The sequence below is a fragment of the Tamandua tetradactyla genome, chromosome 3, assembly GCF_023851605.1.
Source record: "Tamandua tetradactyla isolate mTamTet1 chromosome 3, mTamTet1.pri, whole genome shotgun sequence".
Lineage (NCBI taxonomy): Eukaryota > Metazoa > Chordata > Mammalia > Pilosa > Myrmecophagidae > Tamandua > Tamandua tetradactyla.
In genome coordinates this window covers 146,094,738-146,108,354 of record NC_135329.1, presented here as the reverse complement: position 1 = coordinate 146,108,354, position 13,617 = coordinate 146,094,738, and the positions used below count along the sequence as shown (strand labels likewise).

At 35.1% G+C, this 13,617-nt stretch overlaps 1 protein-coding gene across 4 annotated transcripts in view; it reads left to right on the top strand.

Moving 5' to 3' along the window:
- OLA1 (Obg like ATPase 1) overlaps positions 1-13,617 on the top strand; it is a 264,781-nt gene that overhangs the window by 212,896 nt on the left and 38,268 nt on the right. The window lies entirely within an intron of this gene.

Here is a 13,617-nt window from a genome sequence, read left to right as displayed (position 1 = left end):
TTAAGGTGTCAAATACACTGCCCCCCAGTGTCTTACATCTTATAAGCATTTGAGTAGCGCTATCCAGTAGTGATGTTTTGCATATCTCTATTCCCAGTTCATGCCATAGACTCAGTACCATCTTGATCATTAGGAATAGAATAATTCATGGCTTTTAGTCTACTCATATTAGAGAACCACTTCCCAAAACACCTAAAACCAACAAACAATCTTATCCTTATTGTATATATTTTACTTTTTCAGTTTATAATCATTATTTAACAAATAATTGTTTTTCTGTTGAGGCTTTAGAATAAGATTTTGACATCTTATGAACAAATGGGTGTTTTAGTTTCCTAGGCTGATGAAAGCAGATACCATAAAATGGGTTGGCTTTTAACAATGGGATTTTATTAGCCTGTGATTTTGAGACTGAGAAAAAAAGTCCAAATCAGGGCACATCAAAATGTTAGTTTCTTCCCGAACACTGGCTGCTGGCAATCCTTGGCTCCTCTGCCACATGGTAGAGTACATGGTGACATCTGCTGACATCTCCCTTTTCTTCTGGGTTTCCTTGCTTTCAGCTTCTGGCTTCCATGGTTTTTTCTTTTTCTCTGTATTCATCTTGTTTATAAAGGATTCCAGTAAGAGAATTAAATGAATGAATGAGGTGGGTCATACATTAACTGAAGTAGGCTCATCAAAAGATCCTACTAACCGAAAAAAAGATCCTACTTACAACGGGTCCACATTGATTTTAAGAACGTGATTTTCTGGGGTAAATATAGTTCCAAACTGCGATAACAGATAAGAATTGCTAAACTGGAACTATTCTTAGCCATTAATCTCAGAATGTTATGGTGTTTTTTTGTTTTTTGTTTTTTGTTTTTTTTTAGGTTTAAGGAACAGATTCAACTTAGCCTTTTTAAAGAAATTGAATTATGTTTTTAAAATACAAGGCAAAATCCTTGATCTTGAGACTTGCACTTGTGAAACTTATGTGTGTAGCAGAGAAGCCTAGCCTACATATAGGTATGCCTAAGAGTTACTTCCAGAGCCTCTTTTGTTACTCAGATGTGGCCTCTCTCTCTCTCTTTGAGCCCAACTCTGTAAGTGGAATCGTTGCCCTCTTCCATATATGGGACATGACATCCAGAAGTGAAAGTCTCCCTGGCAGCATGGGAGATGACTCCCAGGGATGAGCCTGGCCCTGGCACCATGGGACCAACAATGCCATCCTGACCAAAAGGGGATAAAGAAGTGGAACAAATAAGGTATCAGTGGCAAAGAGAGTTCAAATAGAGTTGAAAGGCTACTCTGGAATTTATTCTTACGCAAGCTTCAGTTAAACATAGCTACCTATCATAACTTGTCAAATCCCAACCAAAACCATTCCTGCCGATCCTAAAGAACACCTAGGATGTTATATAAGATTCTACAAAGGTTCCATGCCCTAAGGTGACTTTCCAGAAACTTACAACCTTCAGATGGGTCCCTGGACTAGATAAGTCCTGAAATGCAGTTGTTCTAGCCAGCCACTACATTTCATCAACTAGTTCCATCCCCCATCCTGTATTATCAGCAGCCCCTTCCAACATGAAAAAGTTAGGATGGCCATAGCCCAAATACCCCTAAAGAGTGGGAGAAAGATCAAAGGTGATGGTGGAGTTATACAGAGAAGGTAGGGTTTAGCAAATGAATATGATTGCTGAATCATTATATTGACATTTCTTTTAGTTTCCAGTATCTGAGAGCACCTAGAAGTAAAAACCTTAAGTTGTTAAATTGTAACCCACTCCAAACTCTGAAATCTATTCTACAACTAATTATTGTGTTGTGTGTGCATTGAAATTTATTGCTTTTTTGTATATGTGTTATTTTTCACAAAAAAGGAAAAATCTATTGTGATGATAAATGCACAGCTATATGATGATATTGTGAACCATTGATTGTACACTTTGGATGATTACGTGGTATGTGAATATATAATATATATCAATAAAAAATAAATAATTTTTAAAAATACAAAGCACTAAGGGAAATAGACACCCAAAGACAGCCAAAAGCGGGAACTGTGGTATGACCAGGCCTTTTGGAGTTGAATTGTAAATCAGTATAGAACAGTATGGAGGAATTCAATAGGAGTCTGTACATCTTTAGTTATATAAATTGTTTTTATTCCTGATTTCTTCATCAGTTCTGCTTACTTATAAATTAACTTATCTACAACGTTATAGGCTTCTTTTATTTTGTTTTGTTCCGATGCATCCTTTTAACTTAAGTTTTCAATTCTATGCTCTCAGTATTTCTTACTTCATAATCCTGAGAGCAACCATCTAATTGCCTCATTTGTTTACATTTGGGTAAGTTTCTTTTTGCATGAGGCTACTTTACATGCCCACCAGTTCTGATCAGAAGACTATTCTGGATTACATATTTGAATGTGGTTAAAAGAGGAATTTTTAGGTAGTATATATGTTGCTAGAATAAAATTAAATGAAAAATTTAAAAACCATGGAACTATACAACACAAATAATGAATCCTAATGTCAACTATGGACTATAGCTAATAGTATAATTATAATAAAATTGTTTCATCAATTGTAACAAGGATACTACACTAATGCAAAGTGACAGTTAAATGGGAAACTGTGTATAAGGGGTAAGGGGTATGTATATATGGGATCTTAGGATTTTCTGCATGATTTTTCTGTAAATTTACAACTTCTCTAATAAAAAAATAAATTAAAAGGAAAAAAAAACAGAAAAAGTAGATGGGAGGAAATAATAAAGTTGGCAACAGAATAGAAAAGAACTATGTTATAAAGAGGAGCAACAAGGCCAAAAGTTTGTTCTTTGGAAAGATTGATTCATTGATAAATTCTTAGCAAGACTGTTGAAGAGAAAAGAGAAGCATGACATCAGCAACAGGCATGGTAAAGATCCTACAGACTTTGATAAGTAAATAAGAGAATATTGTGAACATCTTATTGCAGTGGATTTTTTAAAAAAAATATGTGAAATAAACACATTTCTTAAGAGACCACTTTAAAAACCTAACAAAATGAAGTAAAACATCTGAGTAGTTCTGTATTTATTGAAGAAATGAGCTTAAAACTTTACTGTATACACTGAATGAAGCTGAATGTGAATATGGTTGAGGGAGAAGGGCTAGGGGCACATATGAAATCAGAAGGTAAGATAAAGAATAAAGACTGAGATGGTATAATTTAGGAATGCTTAGGTGTACAATGGTGGTAATTAAATGTACAAATTAAAAAATGCTTTTGCAGGAAGAAGAACAAAGGAATGTCAGTATTGCAGGGTGTTGAAAATAGATGGTATATGGGAAAAGTGCAATCAATGTAATCTAGAGTCTGTAGTCAACAGTAATATTATGATATGCTTCCATTGAATGTAACAAAAGCACTATGCCAAAACTAAATGTCAGCAGGAGGGGACATTGAAAAAGGGGTGTGGATTCTTTGTGGAAGAAAAGGAAGTGTCTTCAGATAGAGTGTGGTGGCGAAGGCATGTCAATACACTTAGGATGGATCGTATGATGTGTGAATAAAACAATTTAAAAATGGTCAGAGAGGGGAACAAGTGCTAGAGAAAATGCAGAGAAAGATATGTACCTATTTACTCTTGGTAGGGAGATGAGAGTTGCAAGCCCTTGGAGAGCAGTGTGTGGTTACACAGGAGGCTAGGGGTAGGATGGCTGTATGATCCTGAAATTGTTCAATGTATACCTGAAGGAACTGAATGTGAGGATACTAATGGACATTTGCACATTGGTGTTTCTGGCCAGCAGTGATTGTGATCCACAGTGAATGGAGGTAACCTAAGGGTATAATGACTGAGGAATGGAAGGGGAAACTGTGGTGTATACATACAAAGAACTTAAGAACTTCTGAACCACATGAAGGAATGAATTTGTGAGGCTTGCAATTAGATGAATGAACCTTAAGAATTGTATGTTGGATGAAATGTGAGGAATAAAAAGACAAATATTATCGTGCCTCAATTGTATGGACTAATTATAATATAAAAACTTGGTAAGCTAAAGTTGAGAGCATGGATTATCAGGTTGGGGCTTATTGTAAATGGTCCTAGATTGCAAGGTCTTACACCAGTCACATATATTCAGGAGGTGTAATTGTTAACTCTAAATTCTGAGATACTGAGCTGTTTGTATATAACATGGTCTTTCCCAGAAACTTCGGGTATTTATGTGACACCTGAGACTCGGAGTCAGAGTTCTGAAGTTATGAAAGTCAGCAGTACTCCATACAGGAATGTTCCCATACAGGAACGGTTTCAAAAGTTGAAAAAGTGATCAGACATTGAGTAGAGATATGAATGAAGCTGATCTGGATAAGACTAAGGTATATCAGAAGACTGGGTAAAGGATGATATCATCCATATCTTAAAACTTCAACTTCTGGGTGACACTAAAGGAAGCAATGTTTATTTGGTGCAAAATTTATATTTTGGATAGTACATTCCCTAATTTAACTTGTATGATGTGCCAGTTTGAAAGGATGTATGTGCCCTAGAAAAGCCATGTTTTAATCCTAATCCCATTTTGTAAAGGCAGCTGTTTCTTCTAATCCCTATTCAGTACTGTATGTTGGAAACTTTAATTAACTTATCTCCATGGAGATGTGACTCAATTAGTGTGGGTATTAAACCTGATTGGGTGGAAAAAAGTGTCTCCACCCATTCCATGTGGGTCTTGATTGGTTTTACTGGAATCCTTTAAAAGAAGAAGCACTTTGGAAAAAGCTAGACAGTGACAAGAGAAAAAGCCGTGAGATTCTGAGAGAGCAGAATGCCACAGCACCACAAAGCAGAGTCCATCAGCCAGTGACTTTTGAATATGAAGAAGGAAAACACCACCTGGGGAGCTGGAGAGGAAGCTAGCAGATGATGTCGTGTGCACCACGTGCCTTCTAGCCGAGAGAGAAACCCTAACCATGTTCTCCATGTGCCTTTCCACTTGAGAGAGAAACCCTGAACTTCTTAAATCAAGGTATCTTTCCCTGGATGCCTTAGATTGGACGTTTCTATAGACTTGCTTTAATTGGGACATTTTCTCAGCCTTAGAACTAGAAACTTATTAAATTCCCCTTTTATAAAAGCCCTTCCATTTCTGGCATAATGCATTCTGGCTGCTAGCAAACTAGAACTATATATGGTCAGTTTAGTTGACCACCATAAGTAGAGGGAATCTTGAATAGGGCCTGAGATTTTGTTGGTTTGTCCAGGTTACTGTTATACCCTGGACATACCCCAATAAATACCCTGATAAATTGAATTGAGTGATTAGGACAGTGAATAAAGAAGTATTTGCAGGGTCTCCTTAGAGGAATGGGGAGAAAGGGGGAAAGATTCAACTTCCTCATTTGGAGAATTTCTGATACTCTCGCAAGCAGTGGGAATAACCAGATCAATAGACTGAGCCCTCAATCTTGGAGTTCACCCCTATGAAACTTATTCCTACAAAGAATAGACTAAGCCTACCTAAAATTAGGCCTAAGAGTCACCCCCCCCCCCAGAGAACCTCTTTTGTTGCTCAGATGTGGCCTCTCTCTCTAAGCCGACACAGCAAGGGAACCCAGTGCCTTCCCCACTTATGTGGGATATGACTCCAGGATTGTGAATCTCCCAGGCAACGTGGAACAGAAATCCTAGGTTGAGCTGGGACCCAGCATCAAGGGATTGAGAAAACTTTCTTGACCAAAAGGAGAAAGAGAGAAATGAGAAAAAATAAAGTGTCATTGGCTGAGGAATTTCAAACAAAGTTGAGAGGATATCCTGGAAATTATTCTTATGCATTATATAGATATCCCTTTTCAGTTTACGGTTTATTTGAATGCCTAGAAGGAAGTACCTGAAACTGTAGAACTGTGCTCCAGTAGCCTTGTTTCTTGAAGATGATTGCATGAAGATATAACATTTACAATATGACTGTGTGATTGGGAAAACTTTGTGTCTGATGTTCCCTTTATGTAGGGTATGGACAGATGAGTAAAAAATATGGATAAAAAATAAATAATGTGGGAACAAAGGATAAAATATATTGGCTAGATGGAAATACTAGTGGTCAATGAGAGGGAGGGGTAAGGGATATGGTATGTATGAGTTTTTTCATTTTTCTTTTTATTTCTTTTTCTGGAGAGAGGCAAATGTTCTAAAAAATTATCATTGTGATGAGTATACAACTATGTGATGAAATTGTGAACCACTGATTGTACACCATGTATGGAATGTCTGTATGTTAAGAATGTGTGTATGGTATCTTGTCAATAAAAATATTTAAAAAACAAAAACAAAGCTTACTATAAAGAAAACTCCTGGCCCACATGACTTCATTTTACATTTAAAGGAGAAATAAAAGCAGTCTCTCATACACTATTCCAGAGATAGAAATAGAGACAAATTTTCCCAACTGATTTTATGAGGTCAGCATAGTTGCAATACGAAAACCTTATAATATAAAAAAAAGAAAATCTGCAATCAAATCCCTTTTATAAATACAAACTCATAATCCTAATCAAAGTGTTAAACAAAATACAGTATAAATGATCATAATATATTGTCACTAAACATAGGAATGTAGATTTGACATTCAAGAATTAAGCAGTGTAACCTACCACATTAATAGAATAAAGAAGAAAAATCATATAATTATCTCTATATATTGGAAAAAAAATTCGATGATATTCAATCATTCACGATGAAGGGTGAGAAAAAACCTCTTAGCAAAATAGGAATAGGGAGAATCTCCTTAATCTGAGAAAGAATAGCTACCAAAAGACCTCTATAAGCAACCATACTTTATCATGAATTACTGAGAACTTCCCCCCTCATATCAGGAATAAAGGAAGTATGTTTACTATCCCTGTTTACTATTCTTCTGCTAGAATTCTTAGCCAATGCAATAAGGCAAGAAAAATAAATGACATAATGATTCGAAAGGAAGAAATAAAAGTGTCATTATTTGCAGACAACATGTTTGTATATATAGAAAATATGAAATCTATGATAAACTATTAAAATTTGTAAGTGAAATTAATAGAGTCAATCGAAAAATTGACACAAGGTCAATCGAAAAAATGATTTATATGTTTTATTCCAGAACTTAAAATGAAATATTTTTTAAAAGTGGTATTTGCAAAAGCTTTAAAAGAAATGACTAGGTATAAATCTAGTGAGTGTTCTACTAGAATTTCTACCCAGAGTATTATAAAACATTACTAAGGGAAATTTAAGAATACTTAAATAAATGGAAAATTGTACCATGCATTGGAAGACTTGAATTGTAAAGATGTCAGTCCTTTCCAAAGTTGACTACAGATTTAGTGTGTTCCTAGTCAGTATCCCACCAGGTCATTTTTTTCTTTTAGAAATTGATAAATCAATTTTAAATTTTACATAGAAACACAAAGAACCAATAATAGGCAAGATAATCTCATAGAAGAACAAATTTGGAGGACTTGATACACATTGTGCTGGTTTCAAACTGTCATGTAACTCCAGAAAAGCCATTCTCTTTAATCCTCATTCAGTATTTTTCTGGGTGGGATCTTTTTTATTGTGCCCATGGAAATGTGACCCACCCAGTTGTGGATAGTAACTTTTGATTAGTTGGTTTCCATGGAGAAGTGTCTCCACTCATTTAAGGTAGAGTTGCTTACTGGCACCTTCCTTTAAGAAGGAACCATTTTGGAAAAAGCTAGCAAGCCAATAGAGTCCACACAGTCAGGGACCTTTGGGAAGCAGAAGGAAAATGCCCCCAGGAAAGCCTTATGAAATGAGGAGAGAAAACTAGCAGATGTTGCCATGTGACCTCCCAGTTGAGAAAGAAACCCTGAATTTCATTAGCCCTTTCTCTGGAGTTAGGGTATCTTTTTCTGGATGCCTTAATTTGAATTAATAAGGCCTTAGAACTGTAAACTTGTAATTTAATAAATTCCCTTTTTAAAAGCTGTTTGGTTTCTGCTATATTGCATTCTGGCAGCCTACAAACTAATACAATACATGAACCATATATAAAGACTTATTATAAAGCTGCAATGTTTCAAACAATCAAGAGTAGATACCATGGATACTCTTTTGGTCGATAGAACAGAATAATTATACCAACACAGATGTACATAATTGATTTGTGGTAAGGTAGCACTACAGAACAACTGAGAAAGAGATGCTATCTTCAAGAAATGGTGTTGGCAGTTTTGATAGTTAATTAAGTGGTATTTAAGATAGTGTTTAATATTTAGTATCTAATCACCTCTGCTATCTGTATCTATAGATTTTCCCCTTCCTTTAATTTTAAATTGGTTTAGGAAACATTGTATAAACAGCCTTTACATTGATTACTTAGATATTTTATTTAAATATGCTTATGGATAAGCCAACTAAGATATCTATTTCTGTAAATTTCAATAACAGGCTAATTTGTGGTCCAAAGAACCCAGGATAGTGATTATTTTTAGAAAGAAGTGCAGTGATATAAATACACTGCTGATAATATTCTAATATTGATCTGTTTGGTAATTACAATTGTGTGTTCGTTCTGTGAATAATCCATTGAGCTGTACACTTATGTATGCTATCTTGTGTGTATGTTATTCTTCAACATAACCCTTTCTCAAATTTGACCTCTAGACCACTGATTATCTTCTGCCATGTGAGTTGTTCTCCAGTTTGGATTTTTGTTTTCCTCCTTTAGTTTCTGTTTCCTTGAAAATCTTTCTGACTTCATCAACTTTTGACATTGTATCCATTTATTTTTAACCTTACTCTCTTCTCTCCTTATGGCCTTATACTGCTGTTTTATAGATGCTCTACCAAGCATGCCAAGTGGTACATTGAGGTTTTTTGCCATAGGTGATTTTCAGAGAGATGTTCTTTCATTATGACTCTACATATTCATTACCCCTTTGATTAAAATCAGATTTATTGGCTTTTTTCTCACCCTCTTTGTCCTCCCTTGGGCACAGTAAAATCCATTCTAACTTATTTTCAGGAAGTATAGGCACAGTGCCTTCTCTTTAGGCTTGGTCAAATCCTCTGCTTAGACCTATATCCCTCAAGAATAGATTGATGTCCATTCTGATTGCCGCCTAATAACAGACAGAAACCAGGATCATTGCTATGTTCTCAAGGTATCCTCACACTCTGTTTCAGTGAACCATATAACTGAATACCCACAGATGCCAACCTGCATTTTACACTAGTTATTGCTAGAGTTTATTGTCTTAATTCCTGGGGGTTATCCCCTATACACACCTGACCATGCCAAAGCATTGCTGCCAGTTGTCTTAGTTCTCTCCTTTACAATCTATTCTTTTCTGAGAGTTTCAGACACTGAAGTGTGTACAAAAGATTGTAGTCGGGAGTCAGTATCCTGGTTTCCCCAAAAAGCAGCATTCATTTAGTAGAGTGACAAATCTTTAATATTCTGGTTCAGGCAGAAACTAAATATCAATTTCAAATATACAGTGGAGGTCTATTTCATGAAAGAGAGCCCAGATTGTTTTTTCCAGGATTGGGGGTATTGAAAGAGAGTATTCTGGGCTTGGGGAGTTGGAGGAAGAAGCCGTATTAGTGGACTTGTACTAGCGGACTATTTTAAGCTGGCGGTCTTGCCTCTCATTCTTTTGGTCTCAGTGAATTGTTGACTGTCTTGTGTTCAAGTCACTCAACCAGCATAGGTCAGTTCACCTAGATAAATACTAGCATCAGTGTTAGGGTGGCTGGTCTACCTAGAGGAAAGTATCAGGCTTGGAAGTTATAATTTTTGTAGAAAAAAAGAGTACATCTCCATTTTACAGGTGAAGAAACGAAACAGAGAGGTTAAGTAACTTCCCCCCAAATTATACAGCTATTAAGTTGCAGAGTAGAACTTGAACCCAAATCTGATTGACACCAGAATCCATTTTTTTAACCTTATTCCATTGTTCTAGTTCATTTAGCAGTATATTTTGGATGGTTTCCCATTTCAGTGTACATTCAGGTATGGTTTGTTTTAGTGGATACAACGTGTTCTGTTGTATGAGTGACCCAGATTTATTAGTAAATCCCCAATTCATGGCTTGTTACTTTTCTAATCTGTGCTACTCTTATGCTGTTATCAAATTGTTCTAATTACTGTAATTTTGTGATTTATTTTAATATATAGTAAAGTAAGTCACACATTTTTCTGTCTGAAGATTGTTTTACTCTCAAGCAATCTGTTATTTTAGAATTATGGCATATTCACTATATGTTCTCCAGCATCCCTGTTAACTGGAATTGTGTTAGATATAAAGTATAATGGGTAGTGTTTTATCAGTACAGTATTGATCAGTATAGTGATAAATCAGTACAGTATTTATCAGTATAGTATTGATCTGACTGAAGCAAGTTTTGGACCAATGTCTCCGGATCTCTGATCTAGGAGTCCATAGACCTGGAACATTTATTTGAATGGCTGTAGAGCCCAGGGTTCCTGGATTTGGGGATCATAGATCCCTTTGAAAAGCATTTTGAAGGTATGTGCTGTCTTCTCCCAAAGGTACATAAGCCTTTCAGGATGTTAAGGAACCCCTAAAATCCATCTTTGGAGCACAGGTTAATAGCTTCTGCTGTGGGAACTGAAGAATACCAAAATAGAGAAGTATACTAGATAGTCTAGGAAGGGACATTTATGTTGCATGGGCTATCGTGTTATTGTGTGCAGAGAAAAATATTATATTTGTGATATATGGATTGACAATCAGATATTATACCCAGTTAATAAAAGTAAGAATATTGAATTTCCCTGATGACTTTAGAATGGAAATAGGGACTTTGTACGACAACTTTGGGCATGTGTAGGCTAAGCAAGGAACAGTTAAAAAGTCAGTAAAGACAAGCAAGCCAAGGTAATCAGACAGAATATTAACTCTTGAGTCACCAGTAGACCTGGAATCAAATCTCAGCTCTGCTACATACTAGCTGTGGGAAATTTAGTCCAGTAGCACAACTTCCCTAAGTCTAAATACATGACAACCTCTATTAACACAATAATAAAAGAGATCAAGGAAAGAGCATTTCTAAAATTAAATGTTGAGACCATTAGAAAGAAAAGTCAAAGCAGAAGAGAGAGGTAGGAAGATAATTGGGGATGGAGTATCTTTACAATTAAAAGAGTAGTTACGGGGGTATGAGAGTAATTCAGTGGTAGAATACTTGCCTGCTATGTCAGAGACCCAGGTTCGATTCCCAGCCTGTGCACTTCCCAAACAAACAAAGAAGTCAACAAAAACAAACAAACAAAATTCAACAAATTGTGCTGCAATAACAAGATACTCACATGGAAAAAGAATGAAATGTAACCCTGCCACACAGCATACAAAAAAAAAAAGCCTACTTCTTGTAGAATGTTGAAACAAGGAACCTGACTAGAGGTTGCACTAGGAAAATCACTGTTTATAGTTTCTTAAAATTTTTGAAGAAAAGAACTAATGTATAGTTATTTAGATTGGAGAGGATATGTGCTTTAAAGTGGTAAAGGGGCACCCAAGAGAATATACTGCCATTTTGTTAGATCGCTGTTATTTAATTCTTGAACAATAGCAATAACTCATTTACTGAGAACTTGAATTATGCTAAGTCCTCTATATGCATTATCTCTTCTGATCTTCACAACAATCTTTAGGAGGTAGATATTATCATCTGCATTTTATCAGTGAAGGTAATAAGCCACAGTCTCATAAGTTGTAGATCTAGAATTTATTTCCACGTTTAACAATAAGCTGCTCTCCTTCGAATCAGTACACTCATATCATTGCAGTCTAACCAAAAAGATCAGATGGCCAAGAGTTTATGTTGTTTCCATCATGCATAGAGATTTATTTTGGAAAATGAGGAATTTAAAGTTATTACATCTGTTTTTTGTGTAATAATGTTATTAAAGAAATATGAAATCCTAAGGTAACTCTGTGTGCATCAAGGATTAAAGTGTATGTATGTTTTCATTATATTCTAATTTGTTAAAAGTGCATATAACAAATTAACCAGACTCAGTTACCTGAAATTTTGTATTGTTCTAACCATCATTATTGATGTGTTTTAAAGAGGTACATACATGGGAACATAAGAAAAAAAAGTGATCAACCTGCAAAGTATTATATGCAAATAAGTCAATGTTTTTTTCATCCATTTAGAAGTTTTTCAGAATAAAGAGTATAACATGATTTTTTAATTTTTTGCTAAAATTCAAATTAATTTTTACTTTGTTTACTTGCAGCTGTACCATATAATGATCATTTACTTAAGATAATATTATCTGTGAGTGATCTATTTTGGTTTGTCTCAATTAAAATAGACATCTTGTAGTAAATGTAAGGTGTCCCTTCTTGGCTGTTAAATCTTTTGTGGGGATAATTATGGGAGCATTAGGTATAAAATATTTTAAATATTGCCAACTATTCAAAAACTTAATTGTAATTGGTAAATTATGTGAATGTAACTTTAAGGAATATACTCTTTGGGAACTATAATTAAGAATGAATTCTCTTTGACTAAAATTTGAGTGTCCCGAATTTGTGATATAATATGTTGATGTGAGAAAAAAACTGTAATGCAAAAAGCTTCTGTGATAAGATTACTATGTCTGAAGCTATGGTTTAGTTACTTTAAAATGAAAGAGAAATACTAAAATTCCTTCACAAATGATCAGCATTTATTGAGGCCCTCTGGTTTTGTAAAAATGTTAATTGTTATAAAAGTATTTTACACTTTTTATATGATTGAAATTTAATTCCCTTATTTTGGGTTTGGCTTTGCTTTTGTCTTTCTCCTTCTCTTCTTTTTAATTGAAAAAACTAATGGAACCAAATATAAGATGGTACCACTGTTTTCTCCTTTTTTTGTGTAATCTTGTTGCGTGTCTCTACATAAGCTGTTCTGGCCACTCATCAGAGTAACCAGCTGGGCCATTTCACCTGCTGGAGCCATTAAAGAGGACTCTCTCCCCCTAGATTAATCCCCTCCGACATTAGTTTTTTGCACTGACAACTGGAGCAGGCATTCAGAATTTGCAGGTGGCCAGTGTGACGCACATAATTGCCTACAATTTTAGGCAATGAATAAAAATGGTCTACATTACTTGTCAAAGGTTGTATATGCAGTGCCAAGTGAGATCTATGGGAAGCCTTTTAGGGTTTAAAGAACAGTTAATAGCAAGGCTGCACAGGGCTTTTTTAATCATAATGCATTTGTAATATAGCACTTTGATCTTCTCCTTGTAGAAATGGTGTTACATTAGCCACTTTTAAACATTATGAGTGAAATTCAGTTATAGAAGAGTAAAAGTGATTATTCTTAAGCAGAACATGTTAGATTTCATTAAAAGTTTTCGGCTTGCCCCTTCCTTGTTAAAATCTGTGGGAAGTCTTTTTCCTGGAGAGTTTCAAATCAGGATCTAAGGATATAGGGCTTTTTCCTTATTTTTTTCTGTGGTAACAGCAAGATTTGGAAGGAAAGTATACTAAATATTGAGGTAATTTATACAAGCAAATGTTCATAGAAGATTAACTGATTTATGGTAAAGTAAAATCTATCAATGAAAATTCAAGAAATCTATTACTAACAATTGTGTATTAC